We start from the raw sequence: 9560 nt of genomic DNA, 5'->3' as shown, positions 1-9560 counted from the left end.
CCTGCTGAAGTGATTTGCCTGATACTATCCCTAGCGAACCTGCTTCTGTGAGAGGAGGTGTTTTAAGCCATACAGGTTGCTCTCCTTTTTATTTGAAAACGTTATCTGTTCCTTCGATGGCATTAAACGACGGCATTCCAATGCAGGATGCTGATTATTACATTATGCGGGAAATGACACATAAAAATCCAGTGTACTGCACGAAACGTAATTTATGTGAAACATGCAGACAGTTGCATTCAGAGTGTTGATGTGAGTAATGAGAGCGTCACACACATAATGGGCATTTTTTAATAAACCGAGATTTAGTTGATTTGTCTTATGAATGAAGTTACTCAAGCACATTGGATTGTGAGAAGAAAATAAAAGGATACAATAAAGAGATGGGGCTTTCGGAAGCTTAGTACATAAATACCAGGACGAACAAACCAATTTGGCTGTAAATATTCTACCAACTTATCTGCCTAAGAAAGAATAGGCAACTTGGAGCCTTGGTTTTGTGAAATCTAGTGGGATTTCCCTTTAAGTAAGTATGAGCGTATTGGCATTGATTTACTCCACATCCACATTTTCTCGGACCTTTGATTTGTGCCCACTAAAGCAACTGTGCGTTCAAAGATTGATTAGCCACAGGTCTGTTCTTATTGATCTCCTAATTCAAAAATGGGCACCAGTCACACACAAGATGATTATCGTCCATATTAGAAAGTGAGTCATTTTGGCCAAATCTTTATATTGTATACTGTAGGGCTTCAGAGGGAAAATTAACTCAAGGAACGGATCCCTTGCAGAGAGACAGACTCCCGCATGCGCCCGACCGGGATCCGCCCGGCACGCCCACCAGGGAGCGATGCTCTGCCCATCTGGGGCATTGCTCCGTTGTAACCAGAGCCATTCTAGTGCCTGAGGCGGAGGCCATGGAGCCATCCTCAGAGCCAAGGCTAACTTGGCTCTAGTGGGAGTCTTGGCTGCAGGAGGAGAAGAGAGAGATAGAGAGAAAGGAGAAGGGGAGGGGTGGAGAAGCAGATGGGCGCTACTCCTGTGTGCCCTGGCCGGGAATCGAACCCAGGACTTCCACACGCCAGGCTGACGTTCTACCTCTGAGCCAAATGACTAGGGCTGGAATGGGTCCTTTTTTTTTACTATTCCAATGCCTACCCTTGGAGAAGAACCGGCGTAGAGCCCACATGCAGTACATGCAGGTGAGGGAATGAGTTAGAAACCCTGCCTGCACAGAAGCGAAGTGTAAACAGGAGACAACGAGTCGCTCTGGAAAGGCCAGACCTGTGGTCCAGCTGGAGCCCACCGCATGGGCACAGGCACGCGGAAACCACGGTTCTGTCGGCAGAGAAGCTGGAGCCCACCGCGTGGGCACAGGCACGCGGAAACCACGGTTCTGTCGGCAGAGAAGCTGGAGCCCACCGCGTGGGCACAGGCACGCGGAAACCACGGTTCTGTCGGCAGAGAAGCCGGAGCCCACCGCGTGGGCACAGGCACGCGGAAACCACGGTTCTGTCGGCAGAGAAGCTGGAGCCCACCGCGTGGGCACAGGCACGCGGAAACCACGGTTCTGTCGGCAGAGAAGCCGGAGCCCACCGCGTGGGCACAGGCACGCGGAAACCACGGTTCTGTCGGCAGAGAAGCCGGAGCCCACCACGTGGGCACAGGCACGCGGAAACCACGGTTCTGTCGGCAGAGAAGCCGGAGCCCACCGCGTGGGCACAGGCACGCGGAAACCACGGTTCTGTCGGCAGAGAAGCCGGAGCCCACCGCATGGGCACAGGCACGCGGAAACCACGGTTCTGTCGGCAGAGAAGCTGGAGCCAACCGCGTGGGCACAGGCACGCGGAAACCACGGTTCTGTCGGCAGAGAAGCCGGAGCCCACCGCGTGGGCACAGGCACGCGGAAACCACGGTTCTGTCGGCAGAGAAGCCGGAGCCCACCGCGTGGGCACAGGCACGCGGAAACCATGGTTCTGTCGGCAGAGAAGCTGGAGCCCACCGCGTGGGCACAGGCACGCGGAAACCATGGTTCTGTCGGCAGAGAAGCTGGAGCCCACCGCGTGGGCACAGGCACGCGGAAACCACGGTTCTGTCGGCAGAGAAGCGTTCGGTGCAGTTGGAATCTGGTGGACAAGGCGGCGAGAAGGACAGAAAGCAGGTGGTATCCAGCACAGGAGGGGCCACTATGCCACACTGACGAGTGGCAGCTTGATGTCTCAGGTCCTCATCTGTGCCGGGGAGGGGGGGGAGGACATCTCCTAAGACGGCTGAGGAAGACAATGAAAGACACGGAGGAGAAAAGGGATAGGAATGCACTCTGGGGAGACTGATGGAAACAGGTTGGAGGAATTCACGATGGGGTTACAGCTAGGAAAAGAACAGGGCGACCTTCCAGGTCATTCCCAGACGCACTTGAAACGTCTGTGTTCCCTCGTGACATCTACCTAAACATCTATCTGCTTGAGAAAGTCGAGACATAGGAGTTGACTTGACCCGAACGCCGACTCCTCTCCCTGCCTTCCTCTCCTGCGTGGATGAGTTAAAACAGATCTCTTCCACCCGGATCAGCGTCAGGAGGACCAGCGTGAGCGTGGACCCTTGAGTGACTGTCGGTGACCTCCCTTCCCTCTGCTTGGCCGAGGTGGTCGGTCGCGGCTACTTCACAGCCTTTTCCATCCCCTTGTAAAGATAGGGAGGGGGCTGTAGATCTGTCAAAGCAGTGATGCATTTTCCCATATTTAATTCAAGGCTCAGAGAACTATTCTTGTCTCAGGTTGGACCTGCAGTGTGTTGATCATAATAAATTGAATGTACGGCCCTGCGTGAATTAAGTAAGAATATGTTTTCCTTTTATATCATCAAAATGCAAGTTGCAGAGTGAAGCCAAGGCAAGAGCGTGGTCTAGGAAGAAGGCGGACATAAGTCCCCTGCGTGGAACATCACCGTGGAGACAGGAAGCTTGTGGGGACAAGGTGGTTTGGGTGACTTTGACAGGAGAAGCTCCCCGGCAGAGGAGACGGCTAGTTCTGTCCAGGTTAGGACAGAGGAAATAGCGGTGGGAACTGGTCATTGGGTGAGCAATCCTGCAGCCAGCTGGCACCTTGACCGGAGCCCTCCCGGAGTGCGGAGAGGTCGGGGACCAGGGAGGGAACTGACTCAGGAGAAACTGGAGGGAGGACTCAGCTTTACTCTCAAGATAAGAGCAATGGAAGGGAGCCTGAGCCAGAAGCGAGGTCAGAGGGTGTTTAGTTTTTTTCCTCGTTGTTCAGCAATGGGATACACGACACCATTTTGAGAAATCGCGGGCGGGGCGCCCTAGAGGAGATGTCTGTCCGGCGGCGCCCATGGTGACGTTCCTCCCTGCAACGCTCCGTTTCCTCCTCGCTGCTCTGACGGGCCCTTGTGTTTTTCTCAGTCTGTATTCCTGATTTTAAGCTAGCCTTACATTAAAAATCTTTTTTTTTTTTGTCACTTTTACTGTATAGCTGCTTAAAATACAGTACTTTGCAATATATCATAAAATTTTTAAAAATGTAAATACTGTCACCTACGCCTGGTCCTTGCAGTCAAGATCATTCCACATTGTCAGCTTGTCACATAACCCAGTGCCTTTTTATTCAGCTAATCTACATCTCCCCATCGGCATTTCTGTCCCCAGATAACACTGCTGCTTCCATTCACACATCTTTATATAGTGGGACCGTTGCCGTCAATTTCTGTAGAGAGCAGGCTGTTGTGTAAATCACAGGCACCTAAATAAGTCTTAGAAAATGGTAAACGCTTGCTTTTCTTTTAACACAGCCTCTCAGCTACCTACTTTTCATTCCGACGTCTGCATTACATTAATCTTTTGACCTGTGATGCTTTAAGATAGGTTTTTATTTAAATTGGAATTACCTGGCAAAGTTACAAAGACTTATTTAGATACCCCTGACTTACATCAAAGGCCGTTTTCCACAGAAACTAACAAGGTATTAAGTAGAGATAGAATGTGATTTATAGACCCAGGATTTCTAAGCTGCAAGGAAAACCCAATTTTCTCCCATTCAAAGAAAATCTTTGGCAAAAATCAGAGATTTAGCAATTCAAAACACGGTTCCCCTGGAAACACCTCTCTGTCCCCCGCCCCTTTGGAAGGAGACAGACAACAAAACCAGGCATGAGCGACATCTTGGGCTCCTGTATCCACCTCAGTGTTTTATGTTTCTACTTAGCTATTTTAGGAGTCATGTCTTCTTTTACCTCTATATTTCCTGATATTCACCGACATTTTTTCTTTTTTTCTTTTGATTTTATTTCTAATTATTTACTTGTATTGATTTTAGAGAGAGAGGGCGAGAAAGGAGGGGAGGAGCAGGAAGCATCAATTCGTAGATGTTGCTTCCTGTATGAGCCTTGACCAGGTAAGCCCAGGGTTTTGAACCACTGACCTCAGCATTCCAGGTCAACGCTTTATCCACTGTGCCACCACAGGGCAGTCATGACTGACCTTCTTGTGGTGAACACAGAAAGGGTGCATGAACACCTGTCTCCAGGTGAACAGTTGACACTTCTTCCACGAGGGGACTTTCCTATATCATAGGCACTGGACACGTACAGCCACCGAGCACTTGACACATTAAATTTTAAATCTTATCTAATTTTCATTAAGATGAATTTAAATATAAAAAGAAAGCAGGGTAAAACATTTTGTCCTTTAAACATATAGTTTATCATTTTAGTAGGAGTATACTTCACTTCAATTTTGAAAATTGAGCATCTGAATAAGATGTGTTGTACATGTATATTACATATGGACTTTTAAAGACCTTATTATGAATAAACAAATGTAAACTGTCTCAATAATAACCTTTTTATATTAGGATATATTGAAATGATAATATTTTAGATATATTAGGTTAAACTAAATGTATTATTAAAGTTCACTTTTAATTTTATCTGCATTTAATTTTCAGTGAGAAAGCTACAAATTTAAAAAAATGTAAGGAGCTCACGTATTTCTAATAGACAGCACTGTTCTATAACATCATCGTTAAGTGTATAATGAGCAAAAGTTTGGTCTCTATTTAGTAAAATCTATGCAAATGAATACAGTAGAAACAATGCTTATAAAAACATATGGACTGCTCAGCGGTAGAGCGTCGGCCAGGCATGTGGAAGTCCCGAGTTCGATTCCCGGCCAGGGCACACAGGAGAAGCACCCATCAGCTTCTCCACCCCTCCCCCTCTCCTTCCTCTCTGTCTCTCTCTTCCCCTCCCGCAGCCGAGGCTCCATTGGAGTAAAGTTGGCCCAGGCGCTGGGGATGGCTCCATGGCCTCTGCCTCAGGTGCTAGAATGGCTCCGATTGCAACAGAGCGACACCCCAGATGGGCAGAGCATCACCCCCTGGTGGGCGTGCCGGGTGGATCCCGGTTGAGAGCATGTGGGAGTCTGTCTCCTTACTCTCACTTCAGAAAAATAAAAAAACAAAACAAAAACATATGGACCAATAGAATTATAAATATTGTCTCACTTATCAATATTAACATGAACACCTGTAGAACAGATCACAATTATAGCTTACACACTTACTGAACACCTGTCATGTGTATTCATCAGCATACACCTAGTTGTAGTTGGGGGGCATATAGAGGTCAGCAGTTTTGCAGAAGACCAGGTTAGTGACTCAGGGCTTAGAGGAGCTATCGGGGCTGCCTTTTCAGAGGTTACATACTTCCCTCAGCGTCTTAGACCCACCTGTCTACATGTACATATGTTCCCCATCCACTATGAACGGTTAAGGACTTCCATGGTTTCAAAAATATTTTTTTGGATAATCTATCCCTAACATTTTTATTAATTTTGCTCAAAACTTCTGTTTATTTAAACTGCTGTCAGAGACTGAATATTTTGAGTATGTCTTAACATGTTTTCTTCTGAAAATGCTCTATTCCTTTCTTAAAGTTATATAATAACCTTTAGTATTTAGATTTAAAGTGTAACTTATGATATAATAAAACCTTTACATTATGCTTTTTCATAGTTTACTGAAATGTTTTCATTTGTGTTTAGTTTCGTATATATTTTATTACATTTATTTGGATAACAGTGGTTAATAACACTATAGAGTTCAGATGTACAGCCTGTGATCAGCATCTGTAGACTCACTCCATCGTGTGCTCACTGCTAAAGTCTTGTCTTCTTCCGTCACCAAATATTTGACCCTCTTCACCCTCTTAGGGGAATTGTGTAAATTTTGAGAATCAAAACTCTTCATCAAACTGGTTAAAATTTTTTTTTTCATGTCTTGACTTCAGCTTTAATGTTTTTTACCCACATTCTTATCAATTATCCTACATTCTCAAAGACTGACTTTTCATATAGCCTTGAAAATATTTGCCGGTCAAAATTCAATTAACAAAAATAAGGAATGAGATTGCATTTGTAGCAATGCACACATCTATTAAGCTCTGCTGTTATTATTGGAAAAGCTCCTACCGTTAATTGAGGGATGTTTCTTCGATGAATACTGGTAACATAACCATTAAAAATCCGGTCAAAATTCAATTAACAAAAATAAGGAATGAGATTGCATTTGTAGCAATGCACACATCTATTAAGCTCTGCTGTTATTATTGGAAAAGCTCCTACCGTTAATTGAGGGATGTTTCTTCGATGAATACTGGTAACATAACCATTAAAAAAAAAAAAAAAAAAGGACATGGAATTTTAGAAAGAGAATTTACTCAAAGCAGGCACTGAGACTAATTATGATGTCTTCTCTGGCTCAGTTTATTTAGATTCACTTAACCATGTATCACTTTAATGTTTTAATGTTGCCTTAGTGCTTATTTGTTCATCAAGGTTGACATTAAAGAAAATTGCTTAGTTGAGCAAAGTTGTACGCAGATATATAATGCAGAGTCAACATGCACAATGCCAGCATAAACTAATTAGGTTCAGAGGCACGTCCTGTGTCAAAGTTACTGAATATTGAAATGCAAAGAGTACAAAGCGCTGAAGTCTTGACTGAGTGAACCCTTGTGAGATCTTCTAAGGCTCAAAGGATTAACTTCTGGATAGACCAGAAAACACAGTATTGCATCTCACAAGAACTAGGTAAGCACAAATAAAACTTCTCTGCCTGACACAGCTCAAAACTGTCATTTGATGGCTTGACGCTAATATCCGAATCAGTAAAAAAAAAAAAAAAAGTATGTCAGCGGCGTCTCCCTTCAGGTACACCACCGATTTCATCTGCAGAATTGTCATTGTTCGCATGGATGTCGTTTCAGCTGGAAGGGACATGTTAAAACTGTCGATGTATTAGAGGTAGGTGTGTATCCAGAGACACCCTCTGGTGACGGGTCCTGACAGGAGACCATGTGGGGTAGTGGGAGGTGCCACCCTCATGACTGCTCAGCGTGGGTTTTCTTTCAACTCAACCATCACATGACCCTGAACAAGCCGTTTAACATTGTTGCAGTTTGGATTTGTCTCTTTTCCAGAATTAAGGAGGAATGAGGAGGTTACCTCTTAAGATCTCTTCCAGTTGGTGGCTCACAATCTACCTTTTTACCACCAAGGGGACCCGGCTGTAGGTCCTAGTTGTGTCACTTGGTAGTTATGGACGCTGGGACGGCCGTGTCACGTGTCTGTGGCTCGTTACCAACTGCGGGTGCAACCAGGTCCCCGCCTTAAAGGGTGGTTGGTGGGATCAAATGAGATATGGGAAGCATCGCATTGCCAACACTTTCATGGTCCGGGTCACAAGGTTATCCTCTATGTGATGGGCACTCCTCAGCTTCCAAGCAGAGCTAGGATTTCCTCTAAACGGGAAGAAAAACATAAAAAAGGAGGGATGCTTTCTAAGGACTGGCAAGTACTTTGATTGTCCTTGACTTGGCAGAGAATAGTTTGTGGTACTTTATAAATACACTTGATCATTTATGCACTGACATCACATAACCCACCATTTCTGCGTTGAAAAACCAGTGCTCAATGATCATTTTAGAGCTTCCATTACAGACAGTATTGAAACTAGAGGTCCTGAATCTTTCTTCTTTTCCAATGCTGAGACTGTGCTACCAGCAGTGGTAAAAGAATACTGGTATTAAAATAAGGCTGGTTTAATTCAGGATCATGCTGTAAGAAGTAATTGCAGCTCCCCGTCGACATAGGAAGCGTCGAAACCTGTAGAGGATTTTTATAGAAACTGATTTGACCCATACAGCAGATACACCGGGAAGCGAGATCTCAGCAGACTATGAAAAGTGGTTCATAAAAATAACAGTTTCTCAGCTTCTCTTAGGACTTTGAGAGTAAGGAGGGACTGTCAGGAAGACAGCCCAGAGGAGGGAGAGAGCTCGGCTGAGGCTGGGTTAGGGGGAGGTTCAGATGGCGTGTCCTCCTGAGGGGACATCTTACTGCTCGTTTCCAAGGTGTGTAACCTCAGGGGCGCCGAATCAATGAACAGGGCTTGCTTACGGCACAGGTAAGTCTTTTACTGCCTGACCAGGCAGTGGTGCAGTTCGTAGAGCTGGGATGCGGAGGACCCAGGTTAGAAACCTGAGGTCGCCGGCTTGAGCATGGGTTCATCTGGTTTGAGCAAGACTCACCAGCTTGAGCCCAAGGTCACTGGCTTGAGTGTGGGATCACAGACATGACTCTATGGTCACTGGCTTGAGCCCAAGGTCACTGGCTTGAGCAAGGGGTCACTCACCCTGCTGTAGCCCCTTGATCAAATCACATATGAGAAAGAAAGCAATCGGTGTACAGCTAAGGTGCCACAGGGAAGAATCGATGCTTCTCATCTCTCTCCCTTCCTGTCTGTCTGTCCCTCTCTCTGACTCTAAAATAAATAAATAAATAAATAAATAAGGACAGGCCACTACTCATCATGGCCTGCCCCGTTAGCACTTCATGATCAGCCACCCGTGAGCTTACTTTCCGTAGAACCCCGTTTGGCCCACACCCCGCTGTGGGGAGCAGGGAGAGACTGAACGTGCATGCTGCGCATACGTGTGTCTGTGTGTACGTGGGAGAGACTGAACGTGCATGCTGCGCATACGTGTGTCTGTGTGTACGTGGGAGAGACTGAACGTGCATGCTGCGCACACGTGTGTCTGTGTGTACGTGGGAGAGACTGAACGTGCATGCTGCGCACACGTGTGTCTGTGTGTACGTGTGCACGGGTCATGGCACAGCGGCTGCGGCTGCCGGAAGCTGGGCTCCCACACCCTGGGAAGCTGGGCTCCCCACACCCTGGGAAGCGTGGCTCTGTCCTGGTACAACGTGAGTAATCGGCCCGTTTCTGTCAGTCAGCGTGGTGTTTAACCTGCAGGGTCAACACGCTTCTCTCCTTCCTTTTTCCTTTTCCTTTTTCGGAATTGAATTTATTGGGGTCACCCTGGTGAACAAAATCGCTCCGGCTGAACAAGACGACACCTGTCACCTGTGCGCTGTGTTGTGTGTTCACCACCCCAGGCCCTGTCCCCTTCCCTCACCCTCTGCCCTCCAGCTAATGACATATATTTGTATATTTGTCATCTGGTTGTTCTCTAATCCTTTACCTTCT

The 9560-nt window shown here is 46.4% G+C and overlaps 1 protein-coding gene across 1 annotated transcript in view; it reads left to right on the top strand.

Annotated features, from left to right (window-relative positions):
- Positions 1-9560, top strand: part of CSMD1 (CUB and Sushi multiple domains 1) — a 1728861-nt gene that overhangs the window by 702906 nt on the left and 1016395 nt on the right. The gene's annotated exons all lie outside the window — the stretch shown is intronic.

The sequence above is a fragment of the Saccopteryx leptura genome, chromosome 4 (genome assembly GCF_036850995.1).
Source record: "Saccopteryx leptura isolate mSacLep1 chromosome 4, mSacLep1_pri_phased_curated, whole genome shotgun sequence".
Lineage (NCBI taxonomy): Eukaryota > Metazoa > Chordata > Mammalia > Chiroptera > Emballonuridae > Saccopteryx > Saccopteryx leptura.
Note: the sequence above shows the minus strand (reverse complement) of the source record. Positions and strands in the feature narration are given on the sequence as shown.